Raw genomic sequence first — 16,779 nt, 5'->3', positions numbered from 1 at the left:
ATTTGTACACATTGTAAAATAGAAAATAGAAAACAGTATTCAGAACGTGACCTACCCCTCGCATCACATTTTCATACTGGGAAGACCTGACGTTCGCGATCTCCCCTATCTGCAAGCGGGGCCAATCACAACACCCCTTATTGTCATCAGAGTTGAACTAACCAATAAGAATGCTTGAACATCAAATACACATTTCTTTAGAGGCAAGTGGAAACATAACCAACCCTGTTACACTTACTGTGAAGTAAAATCATAAGTCATAATCATATTAGTACATTCGAGTCTACAAAACATTAAGAACACCTTCCTAATATTGAGTTGCACCCGCTTTGCACTCAGAACAGCTTCAATTCATCGGGATGGACTCTAAAAGGTGTTGAAAGCGTTCCACAGGGATGCCGGCCCATGTTGACTCCAATGCTTCAGTTGTGTCAAGTTGGCTGGATGTCCTTTGGGTGGTAGACCATTATTGATACACATGAGAAATTGTTGAGCATGAAAAATCCAGCAGCGTTGCAGTTCTTGACACAAATGGTGCGCCTGGCACCTACTACCATACCACGTCAAAGGCGCTTAAATCGTTTGTGTTGCCCATCACACTCTGAATAGCCCACATACACAATCCATGTCTCAATTGTCGGAAGACTTTAAAAAAGTATCATCCCTTCATCTAGACTGATTGAAGACAAATCGATAAAAAACGTACTGTAATCATCTCCAGTCATTCTATAACCAGAGAGGCATTAAGACTGATGGAAATAAACACAGCTGCATACCCAGACCCAAGACCAAACATTATTTGGTCCCAAATGGTATCCTATTCCCTATGTAGTGCACTATTTTCCCCCCAAGGGCCCATGTGGCACTATAGGGTACCATTTGGGACACAAACGTTGTCTGCCTATGACTATTATACCCAGAATTGATGTCCCCTTGCGAAAGTGTATTGAATTGAATGGAAACATGATGTGTCATTCTGACAGTGTCAGACAAACATGAAACAGTGAATGTGGACTTCCCGCTGTGACAGGGAATGTGGTCTCCCGCTGTGTCAGTGAATGTGGACTCCGCTGTGACAGTGAATGTGGTCTCCCGCTGTGCAGTGAATGTGTCTCCCGCTGTGTCAGTGAATGTGGACTCCCGCTGTGACAGTGAATGTGGTCTCCACGGCTGCTGACAGTGAATGTGGACTCCCGCTGTGACAGTGATGTGGACTCGCCCTGTGACAGTGCTCCCGCTGTGACAGTGAATGTGACAGCCACAACATTTACATGGCCTTTAAGGAAAATAACAGCAATGTCTCCTCTGCAATAAGATGTCTAATGGAATGGGTAGTGTTTGTGTGAAGAGAGATTATTGTTGTGAAAGTAATTACAGTATGTGGAATCCCAGTTACCCAATGTGGTGAACCACTTGCTTCCTCTCCCTTGCACCACAATATACAGTACACTAAGTGACTGTTTCCAGGCTCCTCCTGACTCACTTTAGGTGTGTCGATTTAGGTGCCCTGCTGCTGTGTTGATAAATGAGTGTTTCTCTGTGTGTCAAGATATAATTGCTCCATTTGACTCATGCAGAGGAAAGTAAATGAGATCATGACTTGGTATTTAATTTAATGTATTATTTATGGAAGGTTTATTGAGCAGAAAGGAATGACTATTTACTGCATTGGGAGCAGAGAGAGGACAGAATGACGGAACGGGGAGGAGAGAGAGAGTGATGAGAGAGGGGAAGGGGAGACCGTTTACATGGTCAAATTAAAGTATATGGTCCGTCCACACAGCCTGCTTATGATTCTTGATCCACTACGTCTAGTGATCAGGAAACAGCAGTCAGAATATTCAACCAAAAACTTGAGGAATATCAGATAAGTAAATAACTTAATTACATATTGCTTATTGATGGATTTATACTGAGAAACAACAATCAACTCCATCCATCCAGCCCCTGCCAACTCGTGCCAACTCATTATCCATTCAAACTCATCAATATTATACCAATAGGCAATTACCGATGTTGACTGAGTCATTGTGGTGCTCTTGAATTAGCTTCCTGTCAAAGCAGTATTATGCTGTAATTGGTCCATTGTATCTTTTTCAAGCCTTGATGATGTGAACAAAATATAAATCTTTTCCATCAGTTATTTTCCCTTCTTCCTCTATACAAACCCCACAGACACAGATAAAGACGTAGACACAGGCACACTCCCCCACAAACATACATACACACCAGAGGAGGCTGGTGGGAGGAGCTATAGGAGGATGGGCTCATTGTAATGGCTGGAATGGAATCAATGGAACGGTGTCAAACACAAACATGGAAACGACATGTTTGACTCAGTTCCATTCATTCAATTCCAGCCATTACAATGATCCCGTCCTCCTATAGCTCCTCCCGCCAGCCTCCACTGACACACACACAGAAAATGAGAGAGGCAGGAAAGGACGGACACAGAAAGACTTGGGAATCAAATGTCTGTTTGCTGATGATCTGTTGCTTCTGTTCCCAACCAAGGAGGGCCTATGGCAGCACTTAGTGTCTGACAGAATCTGTGCAGAAGATCTATCAGTGAATCTCAGTAAGGCAAAAATAATGGTGTTCCAAAAAAGGTCCACTTGCCAGGACAACAAATACAAATATCTAGACACAGTTGCCCTAGAGCACATAAAGAATTATACCTAGCTCGGCCTAAACATCAACACCACAGGTAACATGGTCCTTTGTAGCTTTGTTGGTAGAGCATGGTGCTTGTAACGCCGGGGTAGTGGGTTTGATTCCCGGGACCATCCATATGTAAAATGTATGCYCGCATGACTAAGTCGCTTTGGATAAAAGCATCTGCTAAATGGCATATTATAACTTCTACAGGACAGAAGAAGTGAATGATCTAAGAGACAAGGCAAGAAAGGGCTTCTATGCCATAAAAACATCAAACTCAACATCGCAATTAAGATCTGGCTAAAAATACTTGAATCAGTTATAGAACCCATTGCCCTCTATGGTTGTGAGGTCTGGGGTCCACTCACCAATCAAGAATTCACAAAATTGGACAAACACTCAATTGAGACTGCATGCAGATTTCTGCCAAAATATACTTTGTGTACAATGCAAAACCACAAACAATGCACGCAGAATTAGGATTTTACCCGCTAGTTATCAAAATCCAGAAAAAAGTGGTAGCATTTTGCAACCAGCTAAAAGGAAGTGATGCCCACACATATAACAAAGCCATCACCTACAGAGAGATGAACCTAGAGAAGAGTCCCCTCAGCCAGCTGGTTCTGAGGCTCTGTTCACAAACACAAACAGACCCCACAGGGCCCCAGGGCAGCAACACAATTAGTCCCAACCAAAAAAATAACTGATACACTGGAAAAAATCAACAAAAAAACTGAGCAAATTGGAATGCTATCTGGCCCTAAACAGAGATTACATAGTGGCAGAATACCTGACCATTGTGACTGTCTCAAAAAAAGACAGGATATGTGCCCATTGTTCACAAAATGAGGTGGGAACTGACCTGCACTTCCTAACCTCCTGCTAAATGTATGACACAGAGACATTTCCCTCAGATCATACAGACCAAAAAATAATTTTCAAACAAATGGAGCARAAACAACATTGTAAATACCACCAATACATATCTGTGTATCTTCCCCTACTATTCGTACTACAATTACTTTGTGGTATATGGCTAATATACCACGGCTAAGGGCTGTGTCCGCTTTGCGTCGTGCCTAAGAACAGCCCTTAGCTGTGGTATATTGGCCATATATCACACCCCCCCTTGCCCTATTGCTTAATTATACCACGGGTGGGTCTAATTTTGAATGCTGATTGGTTAAAACTGCATTCCAGCCCATGTCTATTCCAATGTTTACTATTAATTTCTAATACTTTTTTTGGTTGATGTAACATTTGTTTCTTCTCACCAGTGGCGTGTAATCATGGATGCCAAGGGAAGCCAGGCTTCCCCAAAAAATGTACCAAGAAAAGAACATCAAATAATGTATCTTTCATCTCTCTGTTTCATAATTTTTCTTCAATTCGAAAGAGGCTGAATGTATCTCACCGGAGAAAGCATCCGAGTYAGAGAAACAGCGCCCCTCTGTCTCTATGTGTAGCCCATGTATCTGATGCAGTCTGGTCAATAAAGAGTATGACATTGTTGCACACCGTAGCATTGAATGCAAGGGAAGCCAGATGGCATTTGGCCTCCCTTGATGATAAATATATAAAATATTAGCCAATCAGCGTTGAACTAAACTGAGTGAGCTCAACTGTGAATGGTCCTGGCGCACCAAYAAAAAAGTGTCAAGGGAAGCTAGTTTGGATTTGGCTCCACACCAATCACATCACATCAAAAGCATAACGTAATTTACAGTAAAAAATTGAATTGTTGCATCTTGTTGTGTCATTGTCCTCGCGGTAGCTTGCTTGCTAGCTAGCTAAAATAGTAGCTAAAATCGTCTCTTTCCTAAATTAGTCATGGATGGAYATAGGGATTTGGACATGTGGTTTTACTTAATTCTCTCTACTGGCCAATAATTATAATGACGATTCTGATCCAACCATAAATTCATCATCAATCAAATGTATTTATAAAGCCGTTTTTACATCAGCAGATGTCACAAAGTGCTATACAGAAACCCAGTCTAAAACCCCAAACAGCAAGCAATGCAGATGTAGAAGCACGGTGGCTAGGAAAAACTCCCAAGAAAGGCAGGAACCTAGGAAGAAACATAGAGAGGAACCAGGCTCTGAGGGTTGGCCTGTCCCCTTCTGGCTGTGCCGGGTGCAGATTATTAGAGTACATGGCCATTAAGGCCAGACTGTTCTCCAAGATGTTCAAATGTTCATAGATGACCAGCAGGGTCAAATAATCACAGTGGTTGTAGAGAGTGCAACAGGTCAGTAAATGTCACTTGGCTTTTCATAGCCTGTTTCTCCTTCTTTTCTTATCATCCTCCATTATTCCTTTAACGTTCCTGTCTGCCCTTTTCTCTGCTTCTCTTTGCCACTTCATAAAATCATCCCAGTCTATTCTACTTGCCTTGCCTTTCTTGGGTTTCTTCAAAGTCCTGTAACTTCTTTCTACATTCTGCTAATAAAGCTTCACTCAATGTGCCTTTTAAGGGAAAATCCGTTGTCCCTGCCTCACTTATCCACCATTACCTTCAACGGTCCGGTCAGCAGGTGAGGCAAGGTTCTCCCACCCTTGCTGCTCTTGGCTCCCATTGTGAAACTCCATCTATACACACACAGCCTCAGGGGCACAAACACACAAAACAAACCGTGTTTGTTAGGAACGTCTTCCTTTCTTAAAATTCAGAGTTTTTTCAGAATATTTTAATGACTCTGTCATTTAAAATGTTCTACTCACATGGTAGTTCCTCCTATGGAAATTTACATATAGGTTTTACATTTATAGCTAGTTCCCAATCATAAGCAACTGTTTTACCAGTCCACTGATTAATACATTTTAGTTTACAATGTTTTTCTAACCTGCAGGAATATTTTTTACTTCTACCTCAGGACCCTGTACTGGTATCTCTATAGTACCTCAGGATCCTTCAGGACCTTGTCCTGGAACAATTGAATCTCCAACACATGACCTGTTCCCAGAACAGGATTTTCTAAAAGTTTCCAGAACAGGTAGACTCCAATCAAGTTGTAGAAACAGCTCAAGGATGATCAATGAATACAGGATGCACCTGAGCTCGATTTCGAGTCTCATAGCAAAGGGTCTGAATACTTACGTAAATAAGCTATTTTTTTTCTAAAAACCTGTTTTTGCTTTGTCATTATGGAGTATTCTGTGTAGATTGATGAGGACTTTTTTATTTAATCCATTTTAGAATAAGGCTGTAACTTAACAAAATGTGGAAAAAGAGAAGAGGTCTGAATACTTTCTGAATGCACTGTTTATATCAACGAATTGGCGAGGGCACTAGAACAGTCTGCAGCACCTGGCCTCACCCTACTAGAATCTGAAGTCAAATGTCTACTGTTAATTGATGATCTGGTGCTTCTGTCCCCAACCAAAAAGGGCCTACAGAGGCACCTAGATATTCTGCACAGATTCTGTCAGACCTGGGCCCTGACAGTAGATCTCAGTAAGACAAAAATAATGGCGTTCCAAAAAGGTCCAGTTGCCAGGACCACAAATACAAATTTAATCTAGACACCATTGCCCTACTGCACACAKAAAAACGATACATACCTTGTCCTAAACACCAGTGCCACAGGTAACTTCCATAAAGCTGTGAACGATCTGAGAGAAAAGGCAAGAAGGGCCTTCTATGCCATCAAAATGAACTTAAAATTCGACATACCAATTAGGATCTGGCTAAAAATACTTACATCGGTTATAGAACCCATTGCCCATTATGGTTGTGAGGTCTGGGGTCCGCTCACCAACCAAGAATTCACAATCTGGGGTCCGCTCCCCAACCAAGAATTCACAAAAATATAAGTGATTCCCAAACATTCCATAACAGAGATGAACCTGGAGAAGAGTCCTCTAAGCAAGCTCGTCCTGGGGCTCTGTTCACAAACACAAACAGACCCCACAGAGCCCTAGGACAGCAACAGAATTAGACCCATGTCATGAGAAAGAATTAACAAAATAACAGAGCAAACTGGAATGCTATTTAGCCCTAAACAGTACACAGTGGCAGAATACCTGACCACTGACTGACCCAAACTTAAGGAAAGCTTTGACTATGTAGACTCAGTGAGCATAGACTTGCTATTAAGGCAGCCGCAGGCAGACATGGCTCTCCAGAGAAGACAGGCTATGTGCACACTGCCCACAAGGTGGAAACAGCTGCACTTCCTAACCTGCCAAATTAATGACCACAGAGACACATTTCCCTCAGAATTTGAAATCAAATCCAATTTTGATAAACTCCCATATATATTGGGTYAAATACAAAAGGGCGCAATCACAACAACAAGATATGTGACCTGTTGCCACAGGAAAAGGGCAACCAGTGAATAACAAACACCATTGTAAATACAACCCATATTTGTTTATTTTCCCTTTTGTACTTTAACGCGAATGCGCATCGTTGCAACACTGTATATAGACATGACATTTGAAATGTCTTTATTCAATTGGAACTTTGTGATTCATGTATACTGTTCATTTTTGTTAATGATTTATTTKTCTTGCTTTGGCAAACTAAACGTGTTTCCAATGCCAATAAAGGCCTTAAATTGAATTGAGAGACTGGTGCCACCTAGTGGGAAGTTATGCATTTCAGATGAGAGGAAATGACGTTGTGACTGAGTATTCCCAACAAATCAACGCTCGCAGAGCAGAATTCGAAAGTCAATCAGGCCAGCAGAGAACGGGGTTGTGGCTAGCTATTTCACCACGATATGAGAATTTCTTGTGAAATAAACATATTTAAATAAAATTGCATTGTACTGTTTATAACCGAGGAGGTAAGTCAGCGGTATATGTTATATTACTTTTATTCGCAATGGATACGCTGCTAGCGGTTAGCTAGCGTAGTGGATCAACAACATTAAACCCTGAGGCCGGGGCTAAAACGCGACACTGGACAAATGTTAATTATCTCGCCTTCTAGTGATCCTACCATTTACATTCAACCATGCAGCATTACCACAAAAATTGGAAGAGGCAAGTGGAAGGGGGGAAAAGTAAGACAGTTGTCTGTCGGCCCTGCATTAAAGACCAAAATGTATTAAATAAAATTGTGATAAATAAAAAAAGTAAATCAGTTTCATTTAAGGACCAAAAAATTGCCAGCTGTGCCATATAGATTGCACAATAGTTGGGAAGAGATTTTCGATGTACAAATTCCATGTCACATGGTTTATGAACTGATGAGCAAAACAACGCAGATTAAAAACTTTCTTTCAATTTAAATTATTATACAAAATTATTGCAACCAATAGAATGTTTTATATATAGATACTACTGCACTTTTGGAGCTAGAAACACAAGCATTTCACTACACCCGCAATAACATCTGCTAAATATGTGTATGTGACCAATAACATTTTATTTGATGAGTTATCAAATTAGTCACACCCTTCAGCTCTAGTCACACCCTTCAGCTCCATGTATCCACACAGTTGAAGTTGGAAGTTTACATACACTTAGGTTGGAGTCATTAAAACTAGTTTTCAACCACTCCACAAATGTCTTGTTAACAAACTATAGTTTTCGCAAGTCGGTTAGGACATCTACTTTGTGCATGACAAGTCATTTTTCCAACAATTGTTTACAGACCGATTATTTCACTTATAAATCACTGTATCACAATTCCAGTGGGTCAGAAGTTTACATACACTAAGTTGACTGTGCCTTTAAACAGCTTGGAAAATTCCAGAAAATGATGTCATGGCTTTAGAAGCTTCTGATATGCTAATTGACATCATTTGAGTCAATTGGAGGTGTACCTGTGGATGTATTTCAAGGCCGACCTTCAAACTCAGTGCCTCTTTGCTTGACATCATGGGAAAATCAAAAGAAATCAGCCAAGACCTCAGAAAAAAATTGTAGACCTCCACAAGTCTGGTTCATCCTTGGAAGCAATTTCCAAACGCCTGAAGGTACCACGTTCATCTGTACAAACAGTAGTACGCAAGTATAAACACCATGGGACCACGTAGCCGTCATTCCGCTCAGGAAGGAGACACGTTCTTTGGTGCAAAAAATGCAAATCAATCCCAGGACAACAGCAAAGGACCTTGTGAAGATGCTGGAGGAAACGGGTACAAAAGTATCTATATCCACAGTAAAACAAGTCCTATATCGACATAACCTGAAAGGCCGCTCAGCAAGGAAGAAGTCACTGCTCCAAAACCGCCATAAAAAATCCAGACTACGGTTTGCAACTGCACATGGGGACAAAGATCATACTTTTTGGAGAAATGTCCTCTGGTCTGATGAAACAAAAATAGAACTGTTTGYCCATAATGACCATCGTTATGTTTGGAGTAAAAAGGGGGATGCTTGCAAGCCAAAGAACACCATCCCAGCCGTGAAGCATCAGGGTGGCAGTATCATATTTTGGGGGTGCTTTGCTGCAGGAGGGACTGGTGCACTTCACAAAATAGATGGCATCATGAGGCAGGAAAATGATGTGGATATATTGAAGCAACATCTCAAGACATCAGTCAGGAAGTTAAAGCTTGGTTGCAAATGGGTCTTCCAAATGGACAATGACCCCAAACATACTTCCAAAGTTGTGGCAAAATGGCCTAAGGACAAAAAAGTCAAGGTATTGGAGTGGCCATCACAAAGCCCTGACCTCGATCCTATAGAAAATTTGTGGGCAGAACTAAAAAAGCATGTGCGAGCAAGGAGGCCTACAAACCTGACTCGGTTACACTAGCTCTGTCAGGAGGAATGGGCCAAAATTCACCCAACTTATTGTGGGAAGCTTGTGGAATGCTACCCGAAACGTTTGACCCAAGTTAAACAATTTAAAGGCAATGCTACCAAATACTAATCGAGTGTATATAAACCTCTGACCCACTGGGAATGTGATGAAAGAACTTAAAGCTGAAATAAATCATTCTCTCTACTATTATTCTGACATTTCACATTCTTCAAATAAAGTGGTGATCCTAACTGACCAAAGACAGGGAATTTTAAATGTCAGGAATTGTGAAAGTTTAAATGTATTTGGCTAAGGTGTATGTACATTTCCGACTTATATACATACATACAGTTGAAGTCGGAAGTTTACATACACCTTAGCCACACTTTGCACCCCCCTACACATTTATATAATGTGGTGTTCAGGTCCATTGGACCTGAGTGTAATAAAAGTGTGTAGTGTGTGTGTGGGTGTGAAAACAAGTAAAAATGAAATGAAAAGGTTTGTTGTATGCCTTCACTCGGTCTTCCTCCTCCCTGGCCCTGCTGTTTCAACACAGAACCAAGATCCTGTCTCCCTGCCTGTCTGCCCGTCTCCCCCTTTTCTCGCACTCTTTACCCTTTGTACAGTCGTGGCCAAAAGTTTTGAGAATGACACAAATATTAATTTTCACAAAGTCTGCTGCCTCAGTCGTATAGATGGCAATTTGCACATACTCCAGAATGTTATGCAGAGTGATCAGATAAAATGCAATTAATTGCAAAGTCCCTCTTTGCCATGCAAATGAACTGAATCCCCAAAAAACATTTCCACTGCATTTCAGCCCTGCCATAAAAGGACCAGCTGACATCATGTCAGGGATTCTCTCGTAACACAGGTGTGAGTGTTGATAGAGACAAGGCTGGAGATCACTCTGTCATGCCGATTGAGTTTGAATAACAGACTGGAAGCTTCAAAAGGAGGTGTGGACTTGGAATCATTGTTCTTCCTCTGTCAATCATGGTTACCCGCAAGGAACATGTGCAGTCATCATTGGTTTGCACAAAAAGGGCTTCACAGGCAAGGATATTGCTGCCAGTAAGATTGCACCTAAATCAACCATTTATCGGATCATCAAGAACTTCAAGGAGAGCGGTTCAATTGTTATGAAGAAGGCTTCAGGGCGCCCAAGAAAGTCCAGCAAGTGCCAGACCGGCTCCTAAAGTTGATTCAGCTGCGGGATCGGGGCACCCACAGTACAGAGCTTGCTCAGGAATGGCAGCAGGCAGGTTGAGTGCATCTGCATGCACAGTGAGGCGAAGACTTTTGGAGGATGGCTGGTGTCAAGAAGGGCAGCAAAGAAGCCACTTCTCTCCAGCAAAAACATCAGGGACAGACTGATATTCTGCAAAGGACAGGGATTGGACTGCTGAGGACTGGGGTAAAGAATTTCTCTGAAGAATCCCCTTTCCGATTGTTTGGGGCATCCGTAAAAGCTTGTCCGGAGAAGACAAGGGGAGCGCTACCATCAGTCCTGTGTCAGCCAACAGTAAAGGTCATCCTGAGACCATTCATGTGTGGGGTTGCTTCTCAGCCAAGGGAGTGGCCTCACTCACAATTTTGCCTAAGAACACAGCCATGAATAAAGAATGGTACCAACACATCCTCCGAGAGCAACTTCTCCCAACCATCCAGGAACAGTTTGGTGACGAACAATGCCTTTTCCAGCATGATGGAGCACCTTGCCATAAGGCAAAAGTGGCTCGGGGAACAAAACAACGATATTTTGGGTCCATGGCATGGAAACTCCCCAGACCTTAATCCCATTGAGAACTTGTGGTCAATCCAGAAGAGGCGGGTGGACAAACAAAAKCCCACAAATTCTGACAAACTCCAAGCATTGATTATGCAAGAATGGGCTACCATCAGTCAGGATGTGGCCCAGAAATTAATTGACAGCATGCCAGGGCGGATTGCAGAGGTCTTGAAAAAGAAGGGTCAACACTGCAAATATTGACTCTTTGCATCAACTTAATGTAATTGTCAATAAAAGCCTTTGACACTTATGAAATGCTTGTAATTATACTTCAATATTCCTTAGTAACATCTGACAAAAATATCTAAAGACACTGAAGCAGCAAACTTTGTGAAAATTTATATTTCTGTCATTCTCAAAACTTTTGGCCACGACTGTAGTGTGTGACAATACACAATGTCTTGTGGGAACCTGCACATTTTTTTTTACAATACATTATTTCGATACATTGAAATAAATACCTTTGCATGTGTGGCTCCTTACCACAATCAGTAAGGCAAAAATAATCTTTGCTTAGAGGGCCTTAGAAATCCTTTTTTGCAGAGAGAGAAGCTAGTGTGGAAGGAGCATCTTCCACTTTGGAAGATGAAGAATATGAGGATCATGTCTCTGTCAATTCAGAGTCTGACATTGAGTTGAAAGAAGATAGAATTTACCCTCAGCTAGGACCAGCCAGCCCCAGGACCAGCCGTCAGCAACCAGCTCATCAGCAGCCTGCAGGAGGATAAATAGGGATGTCAATAAATGGTGGCATTGAATGGTCTTCTTGACCAAGGAACGAGCCACCCCGCATGGCTGCCAATGTGATAAGGATGCAACCAGGGCCGACGCGGATGGGGGTTACTCATGTGCAGGACATAGTCTTCTTTTGAACTGTTCTTCCCAGACACCATCCAGAAAATCATTATGGACAGCACTAATTTGGAGGGAAGCTGTGTTTTTGGAGAGAGATGGAAGGATGCATATTTTGGCGTTCTTATCCTTGCTGGTGTTTTCAGATCCAATGGGAATCCACAAAATCCCTGTGGGTTAACTTTTACATGCAACAATGTCTCTGGAAAACTTCCACATTATTTCCAGGATTATCTGCTTCAATAACCGAGACACCAGACCAGCTCGGCGGCAGAGAGACAAGCTAGCTGCAATCAGGTCAGTGTTGAGCAAGTGGGTGTACAGCCTTCCCCTGTTTTACAACCCTGGGCCCAACGTTACTGTTGATGAGCAGCTTGTGCCATTTAGGAACCGCTGCCCCTTCCGGCAGTACATACAGTCTAAACCCGCAAAATATGGAATCAAGATCTGGGCTGCCTTTGATGCTGCTTCATCATATGCGTGGAACTTGCAAGTGTATACGGGGAAGCCAGGTGGAGGGGCCCTGAGAACAAACAAGGGATGTGGGTTGTCCTGGACGTGACACAGGGACTCCGTGGCCACAACATCACATGCGATAACTTTTTTTACTTCGCACAAGCTGGGAGAGGAGCTCCTCAAGAGGAAGCTGATGATGGTAGGAACAGTAGGAAAAAACAAGCCAGAGCTCCCACCTCAGCTGTTGAATACATGGAACAGCCTATCAATTCTTCTAAGTTTGTGTTCACAGCCAACACGTCCCTAGTGTCCAACGTGCCAAAGAAAGCCAAAAATGTGGTACTCATGAGTACGCTGCATAAGGATGAGATAATCTGTGGCCAGGAACATCAAAAACCAGAAATAATAATGGATTACAATGGCACAAAAGGAGGGGTGGACAATTTAGGCAAGCTGGTAGCTTCAGCTCCAAAAGAAGAACCCAAGCTCGTCATTTGTGATATTCTTCAAGTTCTTGGACATCTCGATGTATAATGTGTTTGTCATCTGGATGGCATTGAACCCAGATTGGAACAGAGGGAAGCTCCAGAGGGAGACGGCTCTTTCTCGACGAGCTGGGCAAGGCATTAGTAAGACCTCGAATCCAGAGGCAACATATCCCAAGGACCCCGGTTTCTGCAGCCATCATGAGGAGGATTCAGGAGGAGGATGATGGTGCCCCATCCGCCCGACCCACAGAACCAACAACTCCAATACCGGAAGTAAGTGTGAGTGATGTTGTTGCGTGTGTGTGTCTGACTCTCCTACCATGGCCTGCTGTAACTATATATGTGAGTGAGAAATTCGTAAAATTCCTGAACTGAATGTAAAATTCCTGAACTGTATTCATCATTCTAAATTGCAGCCGGTAGCAACAAGAAGAAGCGCTGCGATGTGTGTGGAACCAAGAAGGACAGGAAGACACAGTACACATGCATCAAGTGCAAGAAATACATTTGCAACACAAACACAGCAAAACTCTGTCCCTCATAGTGTGTAGACTGGCCTTAATTTGTGTTAAATTTTTGTTCAATGGGGCTCATTTATAATTTCCATAAAATACTGTATTTCAAACCAATAAACATCAATTGTGATAACCTTGTTTCATGTATATTTGTTCAAGATAAACATGATTTTTTCCCCACCTATGTCTTGATTATTATTTTATAAAAAATAAAACAATAGCGCTTTTATTGATAAATGTGATCTAGCAGAGGTAAATGGCAAATATTAACCATGTTTGCTGTCTATATTGCTTGTAATTGATATGTCAACATCTAAGTATTTTTACGTAAATTGATATGACTATTGTTTTAAAAACCCAATAATGTTGTGGGTCTATCAACCTTATTGGTTGAATAACAAAACATGAACACCACACAAGATAATCTCTATCCTTTCTCCATCTCTTATTTCCTATCTCAGGAAACTGAGGCGTGGAGACAAGTTCACAGACACCAAGTTCCTCCGCTCTCCCATCTTCAAACAGAAACCCAGGAAGTCCATGAAGACCCAGCCGTCGTTGGAGAAATACAATGAGTCTTTTGTGGGATGTCGCTAACATGTGCTTTATGTCCACACATTGAACACATGTTTTACCCATTCAAATTTGTTTGAGAGTTAGTTTGGCACCTGTGTTTGTGGTAAATTATTTTAATAGCTTAAATTGTGGTTCATTTCTTAGTTCATTCTTTGTTCTTATCAGTAGGCTGAATTTAGCCAAATCATCAGGGGCATTGAAAATGTTCAAGTATATCTCCCCAAAATCTATATTCTCTCCATCTCCCCGTTTCGTGATGCCTGTATTGATTGTTAGCCACCTGTAGAGGGCGATGTTAGAACAGCATTCTGTCGGACGACATGTTCCTCATCTACTGTATGGTTGTGTTCAGTTAGTTCACTGTTGTACATATATGTTGAGCTTGCCTTTTCTAGAACTTTGAATATTCATTTGCCACATGCCGCTGTTTTCATGCGTAAGATGTTTTGGTTTTATGAATAAACATTCAGTCCATGATTCCTATTCAGCTGAGTCTTTAATGGCCCCGTATACACTCAGGTTGTACATTAAAAGACACCATCTGAAATATAATTTGTAACCTGCATTACTGTAGCCTGACTGATGCAGCGTAGTGGCTTTACATAAATAGGCTGAAGTGTGGGGTTGCCCATCTGCAGTTACCTTAAAAAACAATGCATCAAATGCTACTTTCTACAAATAAATGTAACTTGTCACTCTGATCTTAAAAAGCGTGTCTCGGCAGAAGTGTATATATAAATATATATTCTTTAAAAATATATATTAAGTGGCGGGCCACCACTGCCAAATGAATATAGGGCCAAACAAAAATGACGTCCCAAGGATTCCAGATAGCACTGACCCGCCACCCACTGACCTGTCACTAAGCTTTCATCTAACCAATTAAATCGTCCCCAACTACCTCTGGAGATGGTCAGAAAGATCTGATCACGAAGGGCGCATTCCTCTGCCCAGGGGTTGCTGACGCCTGCCAGACCTTACAATGCCTGGATAGGTATTTAAGTATCAACTAACCACATGTTATAGCAATCTGTCAGTCGATGACAGTTGATGTGGCACGCAACCTCTGAGCAGGTGAACTCGACAATGTTATTTGAATCGTTTACACCTGTTATTTCAACTGTGGGCAATCAGAATGTGGATAATACCAGGACACAGGACCCATGTTAGCGGCAGGTATAAAAACGGCTTTTGTTTTATATTGATTTGCAAAGTGGGATTTGAGTTGGAACGGCCGAGTCAGTGTGATTTGTAGCAGGAAAAACACAACTCCAATCCATTAGATTCACTTCTATTTTAATCAGTCTATAAAATAGTCTGTCATTCAAACCAATATTACAAAGGCTATGTAATAACTTTGACATATTACAAAATCCAGGTTTCTCCTAAAGTTTGAAAAAGTACAAACATCTTTTATACAAAACAGCAAAACTACATAGTATTGCACAATCTTTTTATTTTATCTTCAAAGTACAAAGATATCAATCGTCTAGACAGAAATAATAAGACAGAATAAATTATTTTCTTAAGCATTATTCCTTAAAAATTACGGCACATAAATAAGGAGAAACTCTACATAGTTAAAATTAGCCATTAGTTCATAGTGCTTTTCTCAAAAAACAGAACATCTCGATGGAAAACAAAAAAGCTCTTTTTCACCATGTGATGCTGAATAGTTGCTTGAAAAAATAAATAAGTGCATTTCCATGGTCACCTTTTGCCCTATGGGACTTTTTACATGGACCAGCATGAAGGGCTTCCCCTCCTTTCAGTTTAAAAACAAACCAGGAAAAATATACAGCAAGTAATTCAAGAGGTTTACAATTGTTAAAATTCATACATACAGATTTAAAATATAATTTTCCTTTTTTGGCAGGATGAACTCTAACATACATACAAATTTTGCCCTCATCAATTCTGGGACAGACCTCATCTGAAGTCACGCGTAACACGCACATACAAATAAGACAAGTCAGATTACTATGGTTCCAGGGAGAGGTTTCCCCTAGGTACAGATATAGGATCAGCTTCCCCTTCCCTAATCCTAACCTTTTCCATTAGTGGGGAAAGTGCAAAACTGACCCAAAATCGGCATCTAGGGGTATTTTCACCCTACACCATTACAACCCAGTAACACCATATGGAGCCAGAGACTGAATGGCTGAGTAACTGACTGACTATCCCTCCCCATATCGCTCAGACAGTCCAGTTCTTCACAGATGTGACGTCTTACATGTAGTATGACTCCGAACAGATGTACAGTTAGGTCAGCTGAACAGATGGAGGGTTGGATTAGCTGAACAGATGGAGGGTTAGGTTAGCTGAACAGATGGAGGTTTAGATTTCAGCTGCAAGATGGGAGGCTTAGGTCAGCTGAACAGATGGAGGGTTAGGTTAGCTGCGATGGAGGGTTGGGTTAGCTGAACAGATGGAGGGTTGGGTTAGCTGAACAGATGGAGGTTGGGTTAGCTGAACAGATGGGGGTTGGTTAGCTGAACAGATGGAGGGTTAGGTCAGTGAACAGATGGAGGTTAGGTCAGCTGAACAGATGGGGGTTGAGGTTAGCTGAAAGATGGAGGGTTGGGTTAGCTGAACAGATGGAGGGTTGGGTTAGCTGAACAGATGGAGGGTGGGTTAGCTGAAACAGATGGAGGGTTGGGTTAGCTGAACAGATGGAGGTTTGGGTTGCTGAACAGATGAGGTTGGGGTTAGGCAACAGATGGAGGTTTGGGTTA

At 41.8% G+C, this 16,779-nt stretch overlaps 2 long non-coding RNA genes across 2 annotated transcripts in view; one reads left to right on the top strand and one right to left on the bottom strand.

Moving 5' to 3' along the window:
- LOC139023277 (uncharacterized) overlaps positions 1 to 249 on the bottom strand; it is a 652-nt gene extending 403 nt beyond the window's left edge. Inside the window, exon 1 of the long non-coding RNA XR_011474414.1 lies at positions 56 to 249. This is a non-coding gene — a long non-coding RNA (uncharacterized lncRNA). The remainder of the gene's footprint in view (positions 1 to 55) is intronic.
- Positions 250 to 15,577: 15,328 nt separating this feature from the next.
- LOC111955243 (uncharacterized) lies at positions 15,578 to 16,701 on the top strand. Its single transcript, XR_002876092.2, has 3 exons — positions 15,578 to 16,379; positions 16,454 to 16,503; positions 16,623 to 16,701. It is a non-coding gene; the product is annotated as an uncharacterized lncRNA (long non-coding RNA).
- The last annotated feature ends 78 nt before the right edge of the window (positions 16,702 to 16,779 follow it).

Source organism: Salvelinus sp. IW2-2015, linkage group LG30 (assembly GCF_002910315.2).
Source record: "Salvelinus sp. IW2-2015 linkage group LG30, ASM291031v2, whole genome shotgun sequence".
In the NCBI taxonomy this organism is placed as follows: domain Eukaryota; kingdom Metazoa; phylum Chordata; class Actinopteri; order Salmoniformes; family Salmonidae; genus Salvelinus; species Salvelinus sp. IW2-2015.
This window is presented reverse-complemented; position numbering and strand designations above follow the sequence as displayed.